Source organism: Marmota monax, unplaced genomic scaffold (genome assembly GCF_021218885.2).
Source record: "Marmota monax isolate L192 unplaced genomic scaffold, Marmota_monax_Labrador192_F-V1.1 WCK01_AAM20220418_F8-fsc00043, whole genome shotgun sequence".
Lineage (NCBI taxonomy): Eukaryota > Metazoa > Chordata > Mammalia > Rodentia > Sciuridae > Marmota > Marmota monax.
This window is the reverse complement of record NW_026691982.1, coordinates 2,319,183-2,347,052: the sequence shown is the minus strand read 5'-3', so window position 1 is coordinate 2,347,052 and position 27,870 is coordinate 2,319,183.

Below are 27,870 nucleotides of genomic sequence, written 5' to 3'. Positions count from 1 at the left end.
AAAGATTTTTCAAATCCAGAGTTAAAATATACAGTATTTTCTAAAGCATCAGTTTCATAGTAATTACTTTACTGGCTGTAATTAGATGTTTTATTATTTTAAAACTCTGGAAATATTGATACAACTTTTTATAAGCCTAACTTACAGGATGAGATAAACATTTACAAAATATGTATAATATTCTGGTCACTTTTACATCTATTTTTTCAGGTAACCCTTACAATAATTCTGTAAGATTTGTAGTGGGGCATTTACAAAATGTAGTAAATAGAGTTTAAAAGCTTAAATTTGAAATAGTCACACAAGAAACACTCTTGTCTGGAAATATATATTTATATTCTCCTTAGTAATGACAGGAGAAGAGCCCTGGACATGATCAGGATTATTTGGGGGAAAATAAACAAAGAGTCAATTTCCTCTGCCTAAACAAATACAAGGATTTATAACATGGGTTAGACAGCTTCAACGTAGGAGGCGAAAGTAGCAGACAGAGAAAAGACAGAAGCATTACAGCTAAAAATTAAGAATCTCTGAGAATTGATAACTAGAGGCAGGTTTCTGGTCAGAAAATATTTGAAGGGTTTCAGGCAAGAGAAATACTGAACTTTAAATTGAAAGACATTGTTTTCATTTAGACTGCATACAATAGTATGGAATTTTCAGAAGTAGTTTGGGGATTTAGAATTCAGAGGAAGGAGGAAACCAGATTTAAAGTGTCTAGCAGAAACCTAAGGAATTCAGCAGTAAGATAGACATGTTGAAAGGTAGACTAGATTTTCCATCATCTATGAGAAGGTCAAATCAGTTGTATTTAAATCTTAGAGAATAGGTACCATAGCAGGCTGGAATTGTTAAGAACACCTGGTCTGAGAGGGATGATATTTAGTTCATATATTAATATCCTCATTTTACAATTAAGAAAATTAAACTTTAAAAGATTAAATTAATGCAAAGTGCTGAGGAGTGATATTGGCCAAATTATACAGTTATATTGTTTGCAGGTATGGATATGCAACAACAAATCTCATCATTATGTACAATTATAATGAATGAATAAAAAAATGAGAAAAAATTTAAATTAAGACAATAAATAAAAAGATTAACTGCAAAAACAAAAAGATTAACTGCAGTTTCCAGGTTACATTATTGAAGATGGAGTTCTGTAGAAGCAGCCATTTTGTAACCACAAGATAATACATTTAAGAATAAATATTATATGTTAAGATAGAAAAAAAAAGAAAGAAGGATCCTGGATCAGCTGATGTCAGAAGCCACTGATTTGCTTCTCTTCACAACTATGTTGAAGAAAATAAAACTCCCATTTGGTTAACCCATTTTATTGTGGTTCAGCTCCCTGTGACCCTTCGTTTTGGTAGTGAAATATTTCGACATTTAAACTGTCACCCCAGAGGGTATTGACCATGTGCAAACCAAGGCTGAGTGTTAAGGAAAATGGGGGAACAATTAAGAATGAGATCTGCTTTTTCTTCTTATGTACTTTTACTAAGTCCTATAAGAGATAAATGAACTAAGACTACAGTTAGACATCTGGAAGCAGAGAAAGGTTAGTAAGGTAACTTGGCTGAGAGATGCATTGCCTGTATAAGACCTGGAAGCCAAGTTGAGTGAAACTCTCATGGCTAAACCTCAGAAAGTTGAACAATTTCAGTTCTTTTCTGTCTCAAACAGAAGGGCAATTTAGAAGACTTGGTTTTAGACTGACACCTTGGGCTTTTTCTCTACACCTTCTACCAAAGTATCCTGCCCAATATAGATAGCACTTTTGGAAAAAAATGTCACAATGAATGTGTACACAATTGTGGTTCCTAATTTAAAACACTGATCAACAGGAGTTTAGAAAAATGGTCAGTCCATGGAGCCAGTAGACAAAAGACTTGAATGCAAAAAGCTGTATTCATTCAGAATCCCTGTGTATAATTAATTCAGAGAATTTAACTGAATCAAATAGCCTGGAAGCCCGTTTAATTTTGAGGAACCTAGATTATCTAAACAAATAAGTCCCAAGACAGATCAAAATCTGCCTGTGACTATTCCCCCAAAGCAATCCTTAGACTCTACAGAACACAGAGAGCATGTGCAGCCCTGATGGTGTGCTCTTACACAGTATTCAACTAAGAGGTGGCAGTGGAAGATTAGTGAGAGAGACCTCCAAGGTTCCCAGCTGGGTCCCAGGTTGGCCAATGAAGAGTTTCAGCTACTCTTGTTAGCAGGATATGACAGGTGCCATAACATTTGACTTCACCTTTCTCTAAATAAGATCTATTATTGCAGCTAATGCTGTTTCTGTTCTCCCATAGTATATTGGGCATTTTGCAAGGAGATAACTAAGTTTCTTCCTTTCTTGTTTTTCTGCAAAAATTGTTTATTTTCAAGAGTAAGTAGAATAGCTATGTAATAACCATTCTTTTTTTAAATTTTTATTTATTTATTTATTTATGACAGCAAACTGCATTACAATTCTTATTGCATATATAGAATGCAATTTTTCATATCTCTGGTTGTATACATAGTATATTCACACCAATTCGTGTCTTCATATATGTACCTTGAATAGTAATGATTTTCACATTCCACCATCATTAATAACCCCATGCCCCCTCCCTTCCCCTCCAACCCCTCTGCCCTATCTAGAGTTCATCTATTCCTCCCATGCTCCCGCTCCCTATCCCACTATGAATCAGTCTCCTTATATCAAAGAAAACATTCAGCATTTGTTTTCTTGGGATTGACTAACTTCACTTAGCATTATCTTCTCTAACTCCATCCATTTACCTACAAATGCCATGATTTTATTCTCTTTTATTGCTGAGTAATATTCTATTGTGTATATATGCCACATTTTTTTTATCCATTCATCTATTGAAGGGCATCTAAGTTGGTTCCACAGTTTAGCTATTGTGAATTGTGTTGCTATAAACATTGATGTGGCTGTGTCTCTGTAGTATGCTGTTTTTCAGTCCTTTGGGTATAGACCGAGGAGCAGGACAACTGGGTCAAATGGTGGTTCCATTCCCAATTTTCCAAAAACTAGATTTCTTTATAATGAGATATTACACATGGTAAAAGTTACACCAGCTAAGAGACTCATGATTTGACTAGGAAGAGGAATAGACATGAAGATATAGTCTCCTTTTGGAAGATAATTAGTAATCCTACATCTGACCACATTTCTCATAAGAGTCAATATTAGGGTTCTAGATAGATAATTCTTATTCTGGAATATTCCACATGTTATAGGACTATTAACATTGCTAGCCCCTATACACTAAGTGGTAACAGCATGCCTCTTGATCATCATGAGAAGTAAAAATATCTCCATAACTTTTACAATATTTTCTCAGGCACTGAATACTAGAATAGATGTATATATGGGTTTTGTAGGATGTGGCAGATATAATCAATTGCTTAATATATATATATATATATATATATATATATATATATATATTTATTTATTGTAGAAACTCCACATTTATTTGATTGAATCGGAAAGTCACGAAAAACAACTGACCTTTCTAGATTACCTGTACTTAATTAAACCCCCAAAGAGATATGTGGAAATCACTAGATGGGGCATATTGAAAAACTTTTGAAAATAGTGCACTCTTCTAGCATAAGACTTTGGTCCTTTCTCTTTCCCTTCCTCCATCTTCCTGCCTGGAACATAGATGGAATATGTGGTGTTTCTAGAACTGCCCTATATCCGTGAGTTAAACACCACCCACTAAACTTGGCCAGAAAGAAACAATAAGAGCCAGGGTCCTTTATGGTGTCTTTGGTTGCTCTTTCAGCTTTATCTACCTTTTTCTAGGCTTCAATGTGAGCAAAATAAGACACGTATTTGTGTAAGCCTCAAATAAACTCAATTCTAACTGGTATGGACTAGAAACAATTCTTTCTGCCCTAGTTTCAGTAAAGATGCTTTGTTCTCAGGAAGGGTTAAGAAGAGTGGAAGATTAGTGACAGAGTAAATTACAACCTGTCTACATTGGAGAAAGGAGCTTGAATGCTATCTCCACAACACACTTTATCTCAGGAGGGACCTTGAGAAACCTAGGGTAAATGTGAGGATCAAGTGAAGATAGAAGTTCCTGCTGGATTTTTCTTGTACTCAAATGAATTATTTTGCCAATACTGTATGTATGTGTAAAATTTCAGGATTATTTTAGCCAATACCATATGTATATGTATAATTTGCAGAATTATTTTGCCAATACTATATGTATATGTATTTTGCCAATACTATATGCATGCTCAAGGTAAATATAATGGGGGAAATGGGGATCACTAGTATTGGGAATTTGTACTCCATTCAAGATAAAAACATCCTGTGACTCTATTAGAAAAGATTTCTCTTTGTAGCAGGAGTACTTTGCATTTTTTCCAATGAATTGGTTGAGATTTGCCAAATATGAATAGTGCGTTCTACCGAGGCACTAAATCCCCAGGAAAATGATGGGAATGATAATCAGCATTTCCCTTTTCCTGATTAAGAAAACACATAACTTCAAGGGAGCCATTTAGCAAGGGACCACATAGGAAATTTAAGATAAATTCAGTAATGTCACATGCTGTGTATCTTACTCTGAAAATGACCCCGTAAGAGTTAAATGAAGTTGGAGCCACATACTGAAAACCTGATCGCAACAGCTGCAGTCTGAGCCCCTTCTGCAGAAAAGAAAGAAAATAAGTTTTAATTAAATTGTATTAATTGGTTTAGCTGATCTGGAAATAGAGGAAGGGCTCTGCTCTAATTTTGTTTTTTGGCTCAAGTCCACTTGTCCTTGACAAGAGAATAAAGGAATGAAGCAATAAAATGCCTAGAAATGCCCTGGTAGAGACTTTTATACTGTCCAAGGTTAAAGAGCGATGCTATCTGTGAGATGAACTTAAAATTCTGTTGCCAACTTAGAGAAGTCAGAAGTGCAAGCAAGAAAAGAAGAGTGTGATTAAAAACCCTGCTTCCTTAAAGCTCTGCAAAGCTGCAAAGAAAAGGCAGGCATTCTTCCCATAATACTGAGCACTTGTTACAGAGAAAAGGAGAAGGTTGTGAAAGCATCAGGGTATAATGACCTTATTTCAGGCCACTCAGCGTAAGTTTTCGTATATAAGGTAACTGGGATTTGTAAGTGAATGCAGCTTAACAGTTTGATCTCAGTGCAGACAATGTGCATTTTATGATACTTAAAACCATATCTGAATCTATCCTCCACGTCTGTGTTGTAGCATTTCCCAGTACTATTTAAAATAGAAAGTATTTTAAAAGGAATAATGCTAATATGACCTACATTTTCATCCTTTCTTCATTTCTACCTTTATTCCTTCCTTTCTTTTTGGCTTCCATATTCTTAAAATAAAAATGTTGAATATATTTTTTAATCATCAGAAACATTCACTGAATGACAAAATTCTTGACACAGAGAAGATTACCCTATAAAAAATAGCCGAATTTTGCTCTTTAAAAAAAACATGTAGTTAAAATTGGATGTGAAAGAAGACATATGGGACAATGAACTTGCTGTGGACTGAACATTTGTGTCTTTCAAAACTTTATATGTTGAAACCCTAAACCCCAAGGGGATGGTATGTAGAGATGGGCTCTTTGAGAGGTAATGAGGGTTATGTGAGGTCATGATGTGGAAGCACTCAGGACAGGATCAGTGCCTTTAAGAAGAGACACCAGAAAATGCTCAGTCATGCACTCTCTGCCATGCCAGATTACGATGAGAAGGCCGCTACTGCAAATTAGAAAGAGCCCTCACCAGAATCCCACCAGGTTGTACTCTGAACTCACAGTTCCTATCTCCAGAACTGTGAGAAATTACATGTGTGTTCTTTAAACTTCCTAGTCCGTGATATTTCATTTTGGTAGCCTGAGTTAATTCAGAACCAATGGGGGGAAATTAACAGATGTTATTTATAAGTAAATGTATGTAGAAAAGAGATTTTATCTATGACTGTCCATTTTAATTCATGACTGAACTATGAGAGTGTCTGATTATTAATCTCTGACTGCTATTCTTTCACATACTCTCTCATGGTGATGCATTTTTCCCACAGTGACAACTGCTAAAAGGAAACAGTCTAAAGGTTGGTGACTCAGGCAGGCACACGGATAATGTGTCTTATGTATTAGAACAAATTGTGTCTTCAGAACTCAAATTGGATTTCTATAAAGAGCTGTACTAGCTGTTTCTTGTCTGTTGTAAAGGTCCATGAGGTTGCTCTTCAAGAGCTAAGACCAGATGACAGAATGAACATGGCTGGATTATCCACTAAGATGTGAAACTTGGCTTCAGGATGGAAAAGGCTAATGCCTGTCTCCATGGAGAAGCACATGGTAGAGCCATGGGTAAGAAGGAGAGGACAAGAACCCCCTTCCTTTCATTGCCTGGGTCCATTTAGACACTTATCTGACTCTTCCTTCATTCTCCTTCAGTCCCTGCCTGATCCAATTGCACACATATAGTTCTAAAAACTCAAAATGCTTGGTTTTGGAAAATTCTGATATACAAAGCCATACATGCTTGCCCGGATGCAATTTCTTATTGCTTCCTTAGACCTTAGTTGCCTTTGTCCTTCTGGTGGCTAAAGAAGGACTCAATGGTTTAGGAGAGCAATTCCTTCCCTGACTCCACCACAGTCCATGGTTCTGAAGCCCAGCCTCAGGGGAACCCCAGGGAAGACCCCCAGAGGTGGAGGTTGGAAAATCACCACTCCTCTCTGAAAAGACTCCTTATGGCCTCCTTAGATAACAAATGGTCAGCATTAGAGTGCTCTCATTCCATCTCTTAAGGAGTAGAAAGAGATGGTTAGTATTATAGTATCTCATTTTCCTACTTTCCTGGGAGCAAATTCTCATAGGAGAGCAAAGGCCTCTCCCAAATACATCTACGACACTTAATTAGGTTAGTAATTCCACTATGAGTGCTCAACCTTTCAAATCACTCCATTTTCTGGGATAATAGAAGTATAAAACCCCGAATGCTGCAGTGCCCACAATGATCCCACAATCCTGTGAGCTCCAGCAAAGACTCTGTGCAATGCAGTCATGACCTCTACACTCTTCCTTTTTCCTCCTCTCCGGGGCAGGAGATGAGCTTCTAACTGTCATTATTCAAGAGATGTTTACAAAGTCCTTCAGCATTTCAAATTCATTTTATTCAACTCTTTTAATAAGATGTTTACTACTATGTTATAAAACTAGTATCTTCGTGTGCTGCTTATGTAGTTATTGCTACATAACATATTATTTCAAAACTTAGAAGCTTAAAATACACATTTATAGTCTTACAGTTTCTGAGGGTCAGGAATCTGGGCACAACTTAGTTGGATCCTCTGCTTCATGTTCTTCAAAGTCTCCAAAGACTGCAGTCTCATCTGAAGGCCTAACTGAGGAAGGATCCATTTCTCAGCTCAACTGGTAGTTTCTGGCAGCATTCATTTCCTCGCAGGTTGTTGGACTGGGGCCCTCAGTTCCTTGCCAGGTGGGCTGTCCAAGATGACAGCTTGTTTACCAAAGCATGAAGCCAAGAAGGCAAAAGAGAAAATCTGATAGCAGGATGGAAGTCACAATCCTCTAATCTTCAAAGCAACATTCCATCATCTTGGCTGTACTCTATTGGTTAGACACAAGTACGGCTCACACTCAAGAAGAAGAAATGATACCGAGGTATAAATTGCGAGAGGCTGGTATCCTCAGGGGCCTTCTTAGATGCTGTCCACTACAGTAATTATTACCAAAAATTTAGAAAATGAAAAAAAAAAAAACTGCAAGCAGTATATCAGTGTGACAATCATTCACACTTTTATTGCTTCTTTCCAATCTTGGCTTCTATGGTTAAGTTAAATAAGCAAACAAATTTGTTATTATATATTATGCAGTAAATCTTATTTTTAAAAAAATTACTATAATGGTGTAGAAATGTTTTCATACAATTATAGTTCTTTCTCTTCAGAAACATAATTTTGTTCTTTTCTTTCTTTTTTTTTTTTTTTTCAGTGCTGGGTATTGATGCCAGGGTTTCACACACACTAGGAAAGCATTCTGTTGAACTACATTCCCATCCATAGAAACTTAATTATAATGCTTGCATTAATATTAACCAGATGATTTATGGTTATTTATTTAAATATTATTTTGTTGCTGATTTTTAATTTTTTTTTTTTGTAGTGCTGGACATTGAACCCAAGGACATTGAACCCAAGGCTTTAAGCTCTCTACAACTGAGCTATATCCCCAACCCAGTTTTTTAAAATAGTTTTTTTAGTTGTAGATGGACACAATACCTTTATTTTATTTGTTTATTTTTATGTGATGCCAGGGATCAAACCCAGTGCCTCACGTATGCTAGACAAGTACTCTACCACTGAGTCACAACCCCATCCCCTCTAACCCAATTTTTAAAATTTATTTTCCTATTATAGACAACCCTAGCTTCTTTATGTACTTAGTTTTCACACTACAATTTTGAATTCCCTTATAAGGTGTCCTCAAAAAGTAGTATGTATAAGTAGAGATAATGTTAAAGACATTTAATAAGTACCCCCATGCAGTTCTAACTTACCTCGTACTAAGGGTAGCAGCTGATTAATGGCACTTTAGGTCACCAGCATATGGGAGGTCCAAGAAGAAGTAATCAGGAACATAATGATGGACAAAATGGAATTAGGTGAGAAACAGACTGGAGCAGGGCATTGATTGGTGTCAGGAAGTCTGGCTACATGGAGAGAATCAACCATTGACCTAAAGAAGAAGTAGCAAGCAGGATGTCAATATGTAAAGTAATGAAAGAGAGAAATGAAGATAAAGAAATGGAATGAAGAGAATGAGTAAGGGATGAGTAAGTTATCCAGGAAAATATTCCGGGCTGGTGAAATATGTCTAATACTGAGCTATTAGTGACAAAGTTGGGAACTCTAGGAGCCTAGCTGCTATAGCAGAACAAGACTAAGCAAGGTTAGTTTGATGCTGACTAATCCGAACTGCTAGAATAGTGCCCCTTCATTTTCTCCCAGTAACAAAAGGATTGTTCCCAACATCTATAATTTGGCTGAGCCTATTGATGGGATTGTATGAAGAGTTGAGAAATGACGGGTTAGGGAGTGATGCTAATACATTTAGCAAGGATCATTTTGTATCATGGGAACAAAGAAACTGTGAAGAGAGAAAGAAAGGAAAAAAAATGGATGCTTAGAGAAGCATGCAAAATCTTATGAATTAGGAGTTGGGAATTATCTATTTTTTAAGAAATTTAGTTTCATTCAAGTTCTCATATAGATACCTCATTTTTCATCCTCTTATTTTGACAGACGAGGAGGGAAAAGCAAATGTCCATCTGTGCATGTATATGTGAATTTTGTACCAACTATTATTATGAAATTTGTCCTTTAACAAAAGAAGGGAAACAGCCTACTGAGTATGTCTAAATTTCAGGTGGCAAGTATGTTTTGGCTTAAAATATAACATGAATCAAAAATAACGTGGCATCATGCAGCATGATCTAGCTAGAAGAATAATTTAATTTTTTATTTTTATGTCTCCTAAACAAGCTAAAACCATTGTGACAACAATAGCTAGAATACCACCTCTCTTGGAATAGATCTTTCATGGAGAAGACTTTTGTCTCATATGTCAAGGTTAGGGGAGAGGGACCAGGGATAAGGCAGCCCTGCTTAGCTAGATCAGGACAACATGATAAACAATCTGAGCCCAACTCAGACTAAGGCTATGAGCTGGGAATCCAGCCACAGTGTTTGGATACCACTGCACAGAGACTCAATGCTACTCTTTCATCTCTCCCAGGACAGGAAATAGAGGAAACCACACAACTGAGTTCAAGTCCAATAATATCACATCCAACCCCAGGAAAAGAATGCCAATTCATTAGAGTGGACTCCCTTGGACCTTGGATAGGAGGATGAAGGGCACAGGTTTAGTTCCATTTCATTGTTGTTCCACAAACCCAAGTGAATCGACTTGTTTTCATTGTTTGTAGGGGCCTGTATAAGAACTGCTTAATATGGCAGAAGCCTCATGTGGGTGGACCAGGAAGAATTAAATATAGCCTCTGTAAAACACCCTCCTAGCCCAGAGGTCAAATATACAATAACCTTATGAGGAACTTAGACTTTATTATAAAGATGAGAGGAACTGCTATGTAAACAAAATTGCTTATATAAGCTAGCTGGATCCTGAGAGCAAAAATAAAAGCATAGACTTGATATCATTTAGAAAATTTTATATGATCACATAATAAAATTTACAAAGCTTTAAATGCATGACAGCACTAACAAAAAAAAACATTATATAGAATATTTGAAATGGTGTCCAGAGAAAAACTCATGCCTTATTAATTTTATTTCTAAATATGAGAGAATGTAAAAATAAACATTAAACTCACAAACTTAGAAAAATAACAATAAGACAAGCTATAGAAAAACATAGTTAAGATAAATGCAAACTTTTCTTCCTATTAAGCAGAATTGTTTCTCTCTGAAAATCCTAAACCACTGCTTTAAGAACCATTAATATGGGGCTGGGATGTGGCTCAAGCGGTAGCGCGCTCGCCTGGCATGCGTGCGGCCCGGGTTCGATCCTCAGCACCACATACAAACAAAGATGTTGTGTCCGCCAAATACTAAAAAATAAATATTAAAAAATTCTCTCTCTCTCTACCTCTATCTCTCTCACTCTCTCTTTAAAAAAAAAAAAAAAAAAAAAAAAAAAAAAAAACCATTAATATAGATGATATCAGACAGTAAATCTAAATAAGCCCAAACTTGAACATGCAGTCACCAAGAATCATTTACCTATTTCTAATATGAGGTTCTGTTTCAGTATCTAATTTACTACCAGAATGCTAAAAAAAAAAAAAAAAGTTATTAAATGAATGTTTGGTCCTAACACCACATATATTTAAAAACCTTATATCTTCTTGATCCAGTTGTTCAAATAAATATATTGTCAAATTTAGTCCTCATTAAATTTTTTTTTTCTCATTAACTTTTTGGGACACAGAATCCCCAAGATCTAAGTGATAAAAGCATATCTATCATAGCTGAAGAACAATCACATTGTACTTTTCCTTACATCTAACCTTGACACATTCTCACATGGATTTTAGAAATATGAATAATGTCTTCATGTAATTCATGCAAGGCACAAAAAAAAAATAGTTATCATTATTTCAGTTTTAATGACAGATTTTGAGGTTAGGGTGAGTCATGAACAGCTGAGCAGCCAGGCAGTAGGAGAAACGAAAATAGAACGGAAACGCCTCCGTTCCACCCCCACTCGCAAACCTCGAGTGCACCCTCCGCAGGGAGCTGGGAGCGTGATGCGCCTGTAACTGAACCGGGATGCACTTCCTGCAAGCTGATGAGTGGCGGGAGCAGAGGCTTAGCCCTCCCTAGCCCCCCGTGGCGAACAGGGAACACACTTCCATCCATCTGAAAACAAGGCAAGGGAAGGAGCATTTAGAAAAGCAAGCCCTGAAAAGGCTGACCTCTTTTTTTTTTTTTTTTTTTTTTGAGAATGATGTTTTATTTACCTCTTTCATTGAGTCATTTTCAGCAGGTTTAACTGAAGTCAGTGAAATTTTTTTTGGAATCCAGGCAAATGTAACCCTGAAACCTAAGCTTTTCAGTGTGTCAGATGGGTTCTTCCAGCCTGTTCGAGTCTGAGGGGAAAAACATTTTATTAAACAGTGTTCCCTGATTCTTTCATGCATACAAGGAAAGGGTAGTGAGGTGTGCCTCTGTAGTAGGCTTGACACCTATATTAATTACTTATTGAAAAGAATTAAAAATGGAACATGGCAAATATCAGTCTTGGACAGTGCAAAGGGATTATTTTGGGAATTCTTAAGGAGCTTAAGCATAGTCTTTGAATATTTAAGGAGCTTAAAGGTAATTTAAAAATATATATTTAAAAAATACTGACAGTCATCCTGTAACCACAAACAGGATGGCCTTGAGTGGAGGAATTAAGAATTACATCTGTGTTGTGTTTGATAAAGTTAAGATGCACCTTTCTTTCTACCATCCAATTCAAATAATAATGGTGTCCAATGCAAATACCAGTTTCCAGTAACCGAAGTCATTGCTTTTCCTACACCTCTGCAACTGCAGGCGTATGAGTCTATCTTACTTACTGAGGCTGCTTTCATAATTCCAGTGGGCTGGGTTCTAAAAGAAATTTTAAAACTGTTTTCGTCTCCATCAAGTCTTGGTTTGCTTTGGTACTATAATGTACAGCAACCCACACGTCACAAATACTTGAAAAAAGATAGTCATTAAAATATTCCTTTATTTCAACAAATTTTCTGTTACTGCTTCTCCCCACTGCACAATCACATGGTTATTTCATCACCCCCTGTATCATCACACCACTGATCCCACTTGTTTAATTTTCTCTGCCTCATTATGAGTGCCTGATGTTCCCTTTAATATTATTAATTTCACTACTCCCTGGTTTGAAACTCCTAGAGCTGTTTTATGGTCTCCAACATCCACCCATCCTACCTTCTCTTGAAAAACAAACAGGACTACAAAGCACTCAAGCCATTGGATATACGGAAAAGAGCCTGTGAATAGAGAAACACTTCATTGACAGAATGTAAACCAGACATGTTAAACTCACATTTGGCCATAAAGAACAGCCTGAGTCCCATAGAAGGACTTCAGCCAAAACAGAAGGTTCTTGTGGTGAGACGGCTGATACGGTCAGGCTGGAAAAACCTCTCCACTCCTTCCTGTGGGCACCTGAATTCCACAGGCTTGCAGATGGCAGGAGGCATTGAATAACGATTCCTTAGAGTTTTTTGTGTGCTAGAGACCTTGCACATGGCATGCAGCTCGGGACAAGATGATTTTGATTCCATGAGCAAACTCAGATTAAATAAGGGGGGAAATGTTTCTAAGGTAAGGTTTTCTTGGAAACATTTGAAAAATGCAACACTATTCCACTGTAATGGAGCAGGTAGAGGCCGGATGGCCTCCAGGGGATACAATATGCGCACAAGAGGTGTCATTCCAATACATTTCTTTATACTTTATACTAATCTAATTATATTTGGCCCCATGGTCCATTTTAAAGTCTTGGTCCACAGAGTTTGAAAATAATTTATTTCTATCTGGAAGCTATGAGTACAGTGCGAATCCTGAGAAAATTTTTAAAAATGATATTCTAGTTATGATTAAGGTAAAACCTAGCAAAGTTGGCATATTTGGAGTAGCTCTACAGGAGGAAATTACAGATTATTGTGGTGTGTTTTTTTTTTTTTTTAGATTTTTATATGTTTTTTAAAATTTTGTTCTAATAAGTTATAGGTGACAGTAGAATGCACTTTGACACATGATACACAAATGGAATATAATTTCTCATTCTTCTGGTTGTACATGATGTAGAATCACACTGGTTGTGGTCATATATATACATAGGGTAATAATGTCAGATTCTTTCTACAGATTCTTGAGGCAGTTCTTTTGCTTCATATTTTGTCTTGCATAACTTTGACTAACCTAAAAATTTTTGAGGTGAGTGTAACACGAATTGAGTTCTCTTACTTCTTACATCTTGAAAGAAAAATTTGATGTAATGGTTGAAGTGATAAAATAAATGGCCATGCTAAATGGAAGATGAACTTGAGAATGAAAAGTTATTTTGGAGAATAAAGCTGTCACTAATCAATCTCAAAATTCTTACCTTGGTATCCATGAGCCCTGCCAAAAAGATCTTAGATAGGACTCAGAGTATTCAAAAAATGTGCTGAAATTATGTCAAAAAATATAACACTTGGAAAGAGGTTCATGGCTCAAGCCTGTTAAAATCTAACATTTAGAATCTTCTTTTATTCATTTTAACTTTCATTGTTTGGTTTCTTTTCCAAGAATGTAATACTATGTCTGCCATTCAGTTCAGCCTTCTTTCACACTCATTTTTCATTCATCTATTCACTTACGCAAGAAATATTTGCCAAGGTCCTGTTCTGAGTGCTGGAGAATAGGGCAGTGAAAAGAAAACAAGATCCATTGCCTCAAGAAGCTTTTGGTCTAGTGAGGAGAATGATAAAAAACTAGAAAACAAGTAAATAAGATAATTTCAGAGAGCAAGTGTATAAAATAAATAAGCTAATGAGATAGAAAATAACTAGAGTCCCCTTTACACAGGATGGCCAAGGTTGGCATCTCTAAGATGTATCACACTAGAACTTGAATTCACACTAGAAAAATGAGCCATACCTAGCTTGAAGGAGGCTGAGAGAAAGTCATCCCTGCCAGAACAAATATTAAGACCAGAAGCCATGAAAAGAACTAGAATGAATACGAATTGCTAGGTGATAGGACAGGGTACTAGATAAGACTAGAGAGCTTGCCAGTTAGACCTTCTAAGACAGCATAGGCCGTGAGAAAGACTTCAGATATTTCTCAAAATCCCTTATGAACTATTTCACCTGCTCTAATAAATGCAATAGATTGAGTTCTTAAACAGGAGAAATTATTTCTTAGGGTTCTGGAGGCTGAGAAGTCTAGGACCATTGCTAGGCAGTTCTACTCCTGGAGAAGGCCCTCTCTCTGGGTTATGGATAACGGCCTTCCTCAAGTATCCTCACATAGTGGGTATAGTAATCATCTCTCTGTTGTCTCTTCTTATGGAGGCTTCACTCTCATGACCAAATGGCTTCTCAGAGGCCCCACCTCCAAATACTCTGACACTGAGGATGACTTATCAATTCAGTCCTGCACACACTTAGAGGGATACTGATGCCATTTTCTAACATGGAGGATACATGGAGCAAATATGTATAAAGGGTCAGAGGAAAGATAGCTATGAATTCTCTTATATTTAGATGTCTTGCAGGTGAAACCAGGGAGAATTTCAGTCTGGCAAACGATTCGCTTATAGGTGGTTTTCAAATCTATGGGTCTTGTCACCTGTGGAAAGGACAAAGGGCAGAGGGGCTATAGCTTAAATACATTAAGACAAAGAGCCAATATATTTTGTTTAAGATACCCATGGCTTTGTATATATTGCAATAAATAAGTGACTACTATGTGATACACACTTAAATACATTCTTGCTCTTGACACTTGGAATCCAATGGTTGAAATAGAAACACAAATAGGCAATTTCAGTATATAAAGAACTCGATTTTTTACTTAAAGATAGACTGTCTCTAATCTCTGTGATTACTGTATGATCTATTGAATGGTGGATATTTTAATCTGAAGCATAGTTCTGCTCATATATCTGCCCTTCACTTATTTACATATATTTATTAGAGTTTAATCTGGTTCAGACATGATTATTGGCATCATGATTTAGTGGTAGAATAGACATTTAACCAACAGTGAAAGAAATGGTTTAAGTGACAGTATTGATACAAGAGATAAAAGATAAATACAAGTGTTTCCTAAAGATATACCAGGCTGAACCTGGCCTCATTTGGTTGAGACTGGCCAGGAAGTACTGTTTTAAACCCAAACTTGAAGGATGGTTGGTTGAAACTCAGGAAATCACAAGAGTCAAAGGAAAGTAGTAGAAAAACAGCATATGTAACTGCACTAAACAGAACATAGCATAACCAGGAAGTGGTGAGGTGGAGGGAGGTGGGCAGAAGAGTGGGCAGAAGCTGGATGCTGATGATTTTGGAGGCCATGTTGATAATGACAGCTTTGTCTTGAGAAGAAGCCACTAAGGGAATGTCAACAGGGAAGATGAGGTCAGGTTTGCATTTGAGGAAGGCCATTCTTGTTATTGGAGGAAAAGATTGAGGTGATTGGAAAATGTTCACATGGCTTGATAACACATTGCAAAGATGTATAAACTTCCTCAAAGCTGTCAATAATAGAGACTCAATCTATGTTTCCAGATAAATTTCTACCTACTGCATAGGATATTACATCAGGAAATCTAATTGTGGTTGCTTCCCAAACATGCTTGATGGCTTTTAGTCTCCAGACTTTGCTTCTCTGCTTGGAAAGAACTCTGCCTCCGGCTTTATTATTTACTTCTCATCCACTATCTTAAAAGCCATTTTTTTTTCATGAAGTCTTTATGAGTTCTCATTAATGAATCTAATTTTTCCTCATTAGTGTCCAAATTTTGTTTAGGAGTACAAATGTTGAGGACGAAGACCTCAAAGCCTTTCTCCAGTTTTAGCACTCTAAGGAGTGGATAGAACAAGGTATCTCTCTGGAAAGTCCTAAAGCCATGTAATTCAAAGGAATTCAAAGGAAGGAATGAAACATACCAATAATGGAAGGGAAAAGAAGAGCAGAGAGAGAGATAGAGATAGAGAGAGAACACACACACAAGCAGAAACACTCATTCCCAGTTTTTGGAAGAAGGAAACCCTATTCCTAAGATGTAATCTAAATTAGCCTTGGTAGGGCACAAAGGACTAATTGAGCATACTTGTTCTCTCTTCCTGTAATCATTTTAGGAGAGGGTATAGTTTACAGGCACAAGCATTAAGTCTGATGAAGCAAATGAGATGAATGAGAAAGCCATACTTCATCCAAACACCGCAAATCAACATTCATCTTCCTTACCCTCCCATTGAAGATACCTACCCCATGAATGATTCATGGTGAACCATCAACTAGTACAGTCACTCCTGGAGAACACCAAGGGTTTACTTACACATAATTACTCAGAACTGAGTAGGAGGAAATCCCTGTCTCGGATCATGGGAGATAATGGAATTCCAACTAAGGATGCCTTGGCAAACTAGAGTTACTTTCCCTTGGACCTTTGAAATCCTTAATGAGTTGAATCATGTCAAGTAACAAAATAAACAAGGATGAGAAACATCAGTTGGGTTTGGTCCAAAGTCTAGCCTGCTTAAGATTGGTCTTCCCCCATCATTGCTTAAGCATTATACAGTTTTCTATCAGCCAAGCCTGTGGTTTTATTTAATTTTTTTTTCTTTTCTTAAATCAGATTTAAAAAGCCAGGCACTAGTTGATGGTAATTAGTAGGCATCAGCTGAAGTTTATTCTTGCTGTTCTTTCCAAGCATGCATAATTTTTGTGAAGAGAAACGAAAATCCAATTACTCCCGAAACCAACCAGTGTGGCTCATCTGCTCTTGTGTTGGCTCTTTAGAAATGACTCTTAACAATTGAAAGGAAGGCAAGATGCAGCCCCTGTCTTTGAGGAACTCACAATTTAGGATGATAATAGCATCTTATAATGTTGTGTATGCTATTAGCGGGGAAACGTGGGTGAGAAGCCCAGCACTTTGACCATATATCCACTCTAGGATAATCTGGCACAAGAATTGTGGATCCTGTAACACATGTAACATAGAGAAATGTTTGCATCATAAAGAATTTACTGGTGATTTTATTTCTAGGGTCTCTCTCATATTTTCAAAGATACTGTTAAAAATGCCTGACTTGAAACTTCACAGGAACACTTACACTATATAAACTAAAAACATCTGATACAATGTTGGAGGACTCAGATTCCTCAAATCAAGGAAGGCAGGAATTTCCACTCCACTTTGCAAAAGTTGGGTCTATGATAAAAGGTTCAGTAAATTAGATTACCTCATTATTTAAATTATTTCTTGAAATGTTGGTTAATTTCAGAAACTTCATTGATCTTTGAGTTCCAGAGAATGCTTTAGTATTACAAAAGCAAATTGGATTTGGTAGTAACATATACACTTTTATCATTTGGATTAACATTGCTTAGGTCATATTTTTCTTCCACATAGATTTATTTTTGTGGAATAAACATGACATTAGAGGTAAAGAATATTAAAGTTGTCGTTAGCATTTTTTACTCCAGGAAATTTTCTTATCACAAGTGAAAACTACAAAAAATAAACTTAAAAAAATTACATTTGAAATTACTTCTCTTAAACTCTTCTGATAAAGACATTTTTCAATAATACTTTGCATTTGAAATCAATTTTCATTGCCCACCTGTGTCTGAATTGATGTACTATTGTGTCTGATCATTTCATGCCACAGATTAGCAGAAAGGCAATCCCAAGGATTTCGAGGCTTTCTTTGGTTCCAGGAAATTTTCCACTAAATGGATAGATAGACATTGATTATGAACAGAATTCTCCAGTCATAATTTTTTTTTCTTGTCTGTGTAACAGTTTGATCATACCATGTTTCTACTTAAGGACTCACATAGACTTTGACACTTTAAAAAATTAAGTGTAAATTCCTCAACCTAGTTTTCCAGGCTCCTAACACGGGACCTCATGTGTTTGTTCATTTTTCTTCCCGCTGCAAGTCAAACCTAGCTCCTGTCCCAGCCCAGCCAGTCTGCTTACAGTCATGCAACTCCTCCCTGGGAGCCGAGGCTGTCCTATATCTGGCACCTATTCATCTTTTCACACATCTCTTTGTCTGTCCTTCAGTGAAAAGCATACTGGACCAGGTACAGCACTGGGTATCATGACAACCCAAAGATGACCAAGATGCAGCCCCTGTCTTTGAGGAACTCACAGTTTAGGATGAAATATGGACATGTAAACAAACATATAAAGCAATGCAATGAACTAACTAAGAGCTTTCAGCATTGAGTAAGGGAAAGATTTATTTTAGGGAATGTCTTAACAGAGAGGTTAGTTGGTTTGAACCTTGAGGAACAGAGTCTACCCTGAGTGTTTGGATTTTTCCGAGTAAGTTTTCTGATGTACAGGATAGGCCTTTTAAAGACAGTTGTTCAATCAAAGAACTAACAAAATGCTGAGATAGATTTTTTTGGTGTAGTTTTATTTTTTTCTTCCACAATAATTACAACAGACTTATGAAGTTAGTAAGGCTATTAGTGTTATATCAATAAAACACTGTTGCAAAAGAAGTTGATCCAGTAGATGGAAGATCTGAATCCATATGTGTTCTTCAGACTGCAAGGCCTTATTTCTTTCTACTTTGACTTCCCATTTTTCTGACCATCCTTTGGTATTTCTGTACTGTTCCTGGTTCAGACTCAGAGCACTCAACCTGAGTTGATAGAGACATATAACATTGATTTTAAAATTTTAAAACAGAATTTCCAAACACTATAACAGCTCCTAAACTGGGCCTTTATTCTTCTTTAACTGTTCTCTTGCCATTTGCTTCTCTTTATTGTTTTTTTAAAATTTGTTCTTTTTAGATATACATGACAGCAAAATGTATTTTGACATATTATACATACATGGAGTATAACTTTCCATTTTATGGTTGTACATAATGTGGACTTGTACAGGTCATGTATTAATATATGAATAGGAAAGCTATGTTGGATTCATTCCACCATCTTCCTATTCCCCTTCCCTCTTTCTTCCCTTCATTCCCCTCTGTCTAATCCAATGAACTTCTATCCCTTCCCTCCTTATTGTGTGTTAGCATCTGCATGTAAGAGAGAATTTTCAGCCTTTGGTTTTTTGGGATTGGCTTATTTCACTTAGCTTGATAATCTCCAGTTCCACCCATTTACTGGCAAATGTCATAATTTCATTCTTCTTTATGGCTGAGAAATATTCTATTATATATATGTACTACATTTTCTTTATCCATTTACCTATTGAAGTTCACCTAGGTTTCTTTATCCTTCTTGAAGCTGAGACAAACTACTTTTTTGAATGAAAATAAAAAACATGACAACCTTTAGTTGCCAATAGAGCCATGTTGAAGACTATCACTCCTGAGCTATGGCAAGAAGAGTTGAGAATAAGAAGAGGAGGCAGGTCCACAGATACATAGAAACTTCTCAGGGCTACTTAGCTCTTAGATAAATGACACCAACTACTCTGAGTTTTCTTACAACCTTGGCACATGGTGTGAGATCTTTTACTTGCCCAAGTACTACTTTCAGAAGTTCAAGGCCATAGCAGGAACCTTAGTTTCCATGACTGTACTAATATAACTCCTAGAATTACTCTCTACAGAAGAAAATTAAAATCTTTGATTTATTGTCAAGTTTTCCTAGGTCTTTATACTTAGGCACATGTCAGATATTCTACAGGTGAGTCATGAGTAATGATTGGAGAGAAATCTTTTCTCTCAAATTCTTGTTTTCCTTTCAGTGATATTCCTAGAACACTCTATTGACCCCTTGTGCCTGGAGTGTGGAGAGGAGATTCTTGGTTGGGCTGATGTTTTGCACATAATGTATTCTCAGATGCTTTCCAAGAATGACTCAGGCAAGGGTAAGCTTCACAGAATTCCGGTGCAGGCAATGGGAGAAAGCTGTAGTTTGTTTAAACATGAGTGTGCTCATTCTGAGCAGACTGAGTAATAATGTTCTTCTGAAAGTGAAGCCTGAGAGTAGAAGTCAAGCTATCTGACTTCAAATGTCAACATAGAACAAATATGAGCAGGTGAGATTAACTTCTCTAAATCTCAGTTTCTCTTTGTGTGATAGGAAAGTTAATGCCTATTTTTTATCCATTTGACGGTAGCGAAAAAATTGGATTGACCATTATTTATTGAGTGTTTGCTGAAGGAAGAGTGGGTGAAGATACTTATAGTCATTACAGAATATGCCTGAAGGAAAAAGAGGTTGTTTCAACCTGTGTTTAGTGTCTGGTGCATGGGATATGGTAGTAAACAGATGTGTTCTTGCCCTCAAGGACTCACATGTTAATTTTAGGAGACAGACACTAAATAATTAATCACACATATAATTATGCAATTAAAATTGTGATAAGTACCACAAAAGATAATTATGTATAAGAGCAGAATGAAACTTATTCCAGTATCTAGAAAGGGTTCTCTATGGAAGTGACATTTAAGCTCAACTATAAAAGATGAAAGGTAAGGTGTGAAGTGGAAGAGATATGGGGGATGCTTTTTTTGGAAGCATAAGTGCTGTATATAAAAACTGTGAGGCAAGAAGCACACATCAGGAATGCAGAATGGAAAGCAGGCTTTTGAGGGTTAGAGCAAAAAGAAAAAACAGGGCAGAGGGAATGGCATTAGAGGAGTTTGAGAGACAGGTGGGAACCAGCTTCTGCAGGGCTTTGCAGACCAACTTAAGGATTCCGCATGTTTATCTTAAGAAAAATGGGAAGACTGTAAAGGGTTTTAGTGAGAATGCCTGATTAGATTTAAGAAAAAAAACCAAAAACCTAGTGAATGCAAGGCGGAGAAAAATAATTGGTTGCTGAGGTATAAGACACCAGAAAGGATTTTCTGCAAACAGTCTCCCCATTCTTCCTGCTGTATAACAGGAAACCAGTTGCCATAGAACATTCTTGAATAGACCCTGGGGTGTTGATCTCATCACCTTTAATTTTCCTACATTCTATTCTTTCTGATTTTTTCATGATAGAAGAAAAATGGGATCATTTATCGATACGATGTTGGTGGGTGGCAGCTATCTTTCCAAAGTAACATAGATGTATTTTAACATTGTAAGAACTGTCTTTTCTGATCATCAAATATTTATTAAGGAAATATAATCTAATGGTAGAGGCAAGGTAAGGATAGGTAGGTAGAAAGATGGGTAGGTACATAGATGGATAATATCGGTTAATAGGCTTCTAGTTGTAGGAAACAGAAATCCCACATAAGAAGTCCTGAGACAAAATGGCTCCAGATTAATTTGTTGATTTGTCACCTAATTATTTTTTTACTTTTCATTTGCCTGTCCTTCGTATTTGACAAGCTCTGTCTTTTTAATTGAATATATTTGTGGGGTACAACATGACGTTTTGATAGATCTCTGTGGTTCTGGACTGGATGCAGCACCCTTGAAACATAGCCTGTCAATCCCAGGCCTGGGAAAGGGTTTATCTCTTTCAGGTGTATCTTCCTGAGAGATAAAAATCCTTTCTCAGAAGTCCCACAGACAACTTTATTCATGTCTCACATTAAGCAATTCACAGGGGAAGGAGATTCCTATTACTTTCAATTTCTTAACTCCATTATCTTAAACTTATTAAGATTCTCATCCTGGGACTATAATTGAAGGCAGGCTTTCCTGAAGCAAGAGGCTTTGCTGAGTCCCTGAATAAAATTAAAACCTGTTATTAAGGAGGAAGGAAAAATGACTGTTGGATGGTTGAGACATCAACCATGTGCCTCCTGTATAAAAATTAAAGGTAAATCACAAAAGAGTTGAGCCAATTAGTGACACGCAAAGTATCATCATCAGACCTGCAGAATTCATGAAATATTAGTTCTCTGGGATTCCTTAGGACCTACTGAGTCAGAATGCCTTGGGTGGCCCAGAAATCTGTCATTTTAACAAGCTGAGCCACTGGACAGTGGTGCACAGTACAGGTTAAGAAGCACTGGTTTGAAGTCAGAGTTCATAGTAGAAGGTTGAATAACACCAAGCAAGGAGCTGAAAACATGGGACAGGTGTTGGGAAGAAAGATCAGAACCAGGAAGCTTAATAGAACAATGAAAACACAGGCCTTGTACTGTGCTAGCAAGGAAGCCATGTACCATCCTCTAAATCACATTGCTGTCCTTATCTACCAGAAGAATCCATCTTGGCCACCAGAATAAGACAAATGGGATAAAGATAATAAAACACTCTTACAAAAACTGTATGAGGGAAACATAATAAATAATTCACTGGGAACTTTGCCCAGGCACAAAGGAGTTGCAGTAAATTTAGACTGTGGAAAACAGATAATGCATTCTGAAACATAAATATGGAAATGAAAAACATGGAGTGGCTGGAAAGCATGGTCTTTTACAGATACAGAATAACAATTAAAGATTCTCTCTCTAGATGTTTTCAGAATGTTGATCAAAGAAAAACACTTGATACAGCTGTAAACTGCTAGCAAATAAATCTATATGGAGATTTACTTTTTAGGAGGGGATGCTTTTATGAATCTGAATTGTGGGGGAGGAGATAAAAATTTTACTTGTATTTTATTGTTGAGTACATTTAAGAACCAAATACCTGCTCAAAGAAACACACATGCCTGGCTTGTAACACGTGGAAGTGTTTTTAAAAAGAAGGAAGTAGCAGCACCCAGTTCATCTTGTCAATGTATGTAGAAAAGGAAATCCAAGGATTCTGCCACCTTAGAATATGGTAACCTCAAGCCCGATGAATGCAACCATGGGAGACCTGCTTTAGAAAAGAAGGAAAAGGAAATCAGACTTGCAGGGAAATCCAACTTACAGAAAGAAGTGCTAACATTTATGAAGTAAAAGAGGAAAATAAGCTAGGGTTCAAGCAGTAAGAATAATTATCTTCCAAAACCAAAAGCTCCTGGCTACCTTCAACTGTGTTCAAAATATGCTGTACAAAGTAAGCCAGTGAGTTTGCTAAAAACTCAGCTTCTGATTCCAATGGTCTATGGAGAGGCACAATAATGTGCATATCTAATAAGTTAGAAATGCTATCAGTTTGGGGACCACACATTGAGAACTACTTAGTTAAGTTTTTGAAGCTAAATGACATTAAAAAAATTTCCACTTTCCATTTTTTGCTGCTATCCCAACACACACACACACACACACACACACACACACACACATCATACACATATACATACACATACACCCACAAGACCTAAAATTTGCTCCACAGTATAGGAATACTGTGATTACTGGTGTCTGAAGACAGCTAGGATAACACTAGGTCTGGTACCCCTCATAAGGATCACCCAGTACACATTAGAAGAGCAGAAGAGGAAGGTCCACAGGTATAAAATTTCTTTTTGTTTACCAAACAGAGGAATAAGAGCATCTTGAAATTCTAGCTACAAGGCAGGCATTATACTAGAAAGCAAATAAGGAAGGAGACACAAGCTTTAGCTGAAAATTATTTTGTTATTAGTTAACGAGGGTAATGTGTAACTCTAACAGAAGATTGGTTGCATGATACCCTGGATATGAAATTGACTGATAATATATAAAAATTAGAATAAGTGATGAGATATAAGTTTATCATATCTTAAGGATGATTAATTTTACCAAAACTACTGAAGCTGGATTAACTAAAAAAATGGTGTGACTAAGATATGAGATTATAGTCATTTTAAAAATGTAATTCTGAAGTTTTCCATTTGAAAGAAAAACATAGTAAAGAAGTCCATATATGAAGATTAGTATTTCAATGTAATGATTTTAAGAGATACACATATTTTAAAAAATGAAATTCATTATCTTCCTAATATAAAAAGCAAAAAGATCAATATAGAATTTGGGGGAAATTTGGAAAATTTGGCTTAAATTATAAAATACCTATACTCTCACTGTAGAAAAACAATAAATATTAATATTTTACTGTATTTTAGTGTTTTTCCTAAGCATTGCTTTTACATAGTTTTATGCCACATATGTATATATGCATACATGATATATATATATATATATATATATATATATATATATATAAATTTTATGCAGTGCTTCTTTTACTAAGTATTATAACCTGTTACTACAACTAATCATTAGCATATTTAATATCTACATTCATAGTCCTACCGTGGATATGCAATTATTTACTTGAATTTCTTTTATTGTTCAACAATTTGTTTTCCTTTTTCCTTTCTATTCTAAAAAGTACTACAATAAGTACCTTTGTATGCAAAATTTATCTGTCTTTAAGATGATTTTCCTTGGATAGATTCCCAGATTTAGAATTACCTGTCTCAAATTTGGAAATTTAAAAGATCCTTTCTCTATATTGTCAGATTATTTTCCAAAGAAGCTATAAAATTTCTCCCACTAGTAATACAATATCTCCAGTATTCTATTTTTTTATGTCTGCTAATAAATAACAATTCAAATCCCATTTTTGGTTTACATTTTTGTTTTGTCATCAAAAGGAATATTTTCTTATGTTCACCAATAAAATATATGTCTTTTCACATGTATATTATATATGGATATATATTTCCTGAATAATTTCAATTTTGTTAATTTTCAACTAGAATATTTACATTTATTCATGAAAAATTGTCTTTAAGAATTAACAAAATAAAACCTGAAAACATGTCAGTCAGCATAAGAGTACAAAATATTATATATAAAATGACTCTTAGTATCAGACATCAGTACTGTGTTTGAAAAAATATAACTGTAAAATAAAATAATCAGCCATTGTACTGAAATCGTTCCCAGCTTTAGCAGAACATCACAAATGTGGCAAGTTTAAATATCATCACCTTCAAATAAAAGAAATATGCTCAAATGGTTTAAACCTCAAATGGTTTAACTTCTTTCTTATGTGACCAACACACAAATGGGAAGAGGGGTGTGTGTTCATTCCAAACATTCTGAATAACTGCCCCATCCTTTCTGGAATTATTTACTGGCTACTAGAATGAACACATCTGCTAGTCCCTTGCTTAGTAAACACTGATTAGAAGAAAGCCACCTTAGTGATCTTTGTGGGTTTTCAAATTTCCTTTGCCTGGGGAAAGGCAACTGAGAAAGTGTCAAGAAGCCAGTGTGACACCTGGTTATAAGCTGCATCTGGAAACCTTTTTTCTCAAGACTCCCATTGGAGGAGCTACTTGGTCTTGGTCAACAGAGCAATTGATCTCCTTGCTATTGACAAGGGCCATAAATGCATACTTATTATTCTTGTTCTGTCAGCAGCCTCTGACATTTCTATTAGGCTGATCACAGATCAGTCACAGGGAAATGCAGGGTGAGCAACCTCCTTTTCCCTAAAGTTCAGAAATTTGAGATGTCTCAGGAATTGAATTCTTTACAATGTACTGTTTTGGCTTGTCTTCTTCAACAGTGAATAGCTGATACTACCCATACATGTTTATATTTAGCATTTGTGTGTGTGTGTGTTCAATAAGATGCCATGCGATTGTTTAATATGGCATTCTTTTATTAATGTATATTAGAAAATTCATATATTTTTAAAAATGCAATTTTAAAAACTAATCATGTCAAACTTTAATGCCCATATGTTTCTGAAATTTATTTTTTGCACTAATATCTATCTATTTATTTGCATCAATGGTATAGTTTCCCTTAGCAATGTGAGTGCTCTAGCTGATAAAGATAATACAATTACTTCATAAAAAATGCAAAGCTAGAACTCTGCTAACACTTCAGTATCTATGTTCAGTATGGACATGTTTATGTGCATCTAGCTAGCTGAACATTTTTCTTTCTTTTTCCTGCATGTCAAGTAGCAGATATATGAAAAAATTAAAAACATAAACTCCCACTTTTCCATCTTTCCTTTGGCCATCCCTTTCTGCAAACTCTTCTGTTGAATATTTCAGATCTATAGGGAATCTGACAGTGTTAGTTTCCAAAAGCTTATACTTTTAAAGCAGAAATTTTTCTCTGAAAGCAATTTTGCTACCTAGGACATTTGGCAAGATCCAGAGACTGTTTTCTGTGATCACATCTAGGGGTAGGATGGTGGGCACCTAACAATAGAGGCCAGGTACACTGCTAAACATCCTACAGTGCATAGTACAGTCCCCATAATAATAATTTTAAAATCCAGCCAGAAATTTCTCAACCCAGCACTTAAGCAACAGTGAGAACTTTATGCTAATAGGAGGAAAATCACAAGACAGTTGGTCACTACCTTACCACAGTCTAGAAAACAATTCATTTGGATGAGAAGAGAGATAAGATAGATGGCAGGAAGCAAATTGAACAGAGATTGCCTTAGAAGTGAACTCCCTTCACCCTCTTCTGTGTTTCCCATATTGGGAGTCTCAGGAAGAGAAAAGGTAACCATTTTAGGCAGCAGATGGGACCATCAAGAGATGACATTTCTTATATCTGAGCACAGAAGCAGCAGAAATGTAGATATCCCAGGCCTGGCTTGGAACAAATATAGAGAATGCCACATCCAAGGGAAACGTGGAAGAGAACAGGAGACATTCCAGAGACACCTGTGAGGGCCATTGATGGAAGATCAGGTGAGATGATGGGTTTCTGAGAAGATGCCCCTGGGTTAATCCTGCAAAAGGGAAATCATCAAAATGAATTACCCCATCTCAGTTAAGGAAAGTTGAAAGTGAAATGAATTTGATTTTTTTAAGTACTTTACTTGTACTTCAAAGACTATGGTCTGAGTGCATGCTACAAGTAGAAGTCTGTTCTAAATTACCTGGATGTATGGCAAATATATAAATCCATCTCAAGAAATTTAGCTAAAAGCAACCCCCTTTTAAAAATTAGTTACATTGAATTAGAACAGGTGCTATTAAACGTTCAACATGATATTGGCCTTTAATTTTGTGATTCTACCTTTCCATCACCAAAGGCGTTTTATAATTTTATTCTGTGTTTGGGTATCAGCCTAGTGACATAACCGAAGATAATAGTCTTGTGGATTTAAAAGCAAGGCTAAGTATAAAATATCTAATTCAAAACCATTTTAAACATTGAAAGAGATCTTAATTTTTAACAATTCACTGCTGTGATCAATATAGTTTTTTGTTATATGGTCTGGCTGGTTTTTTAAAAATTTAAGGGAAAAAAATCCAAGCTTATGTATTACCCTGTCACAGGCACCTCTGTTAAATAAAGCCAGTATTATCTTTCAAGGATGTTGCAATTCTATTGATTGAATCCCCACCCAGAAATTTATCCAACCATCCATCAAGAATTCTGATTGTCAAAGGAAAAGGACACAGGTTGGCAGAGGACATGTCCCCACCTGCAGCCAGCCCAATGTTTGTGTGTGCCCACTCCAAGCCAGAAGAAGACCTTATCCTCATGGGACATGGACTGCATTGTCTCCCTGGGAGAGAGAGAATTTCTTTTACCTTTTTTAGTAGCGAATCTGTTTATTTGCTTTCTCCAAATCATTTGTTATCTTTGTCTCCCACTGGAGACTAGATGTTAAGAGAGTCCTCCTCCTTCCTCAGTGAGGACAATTATTTATTACACAACCCTTATTTTACTCTTCTGGGTAAAGCCAGGTTGA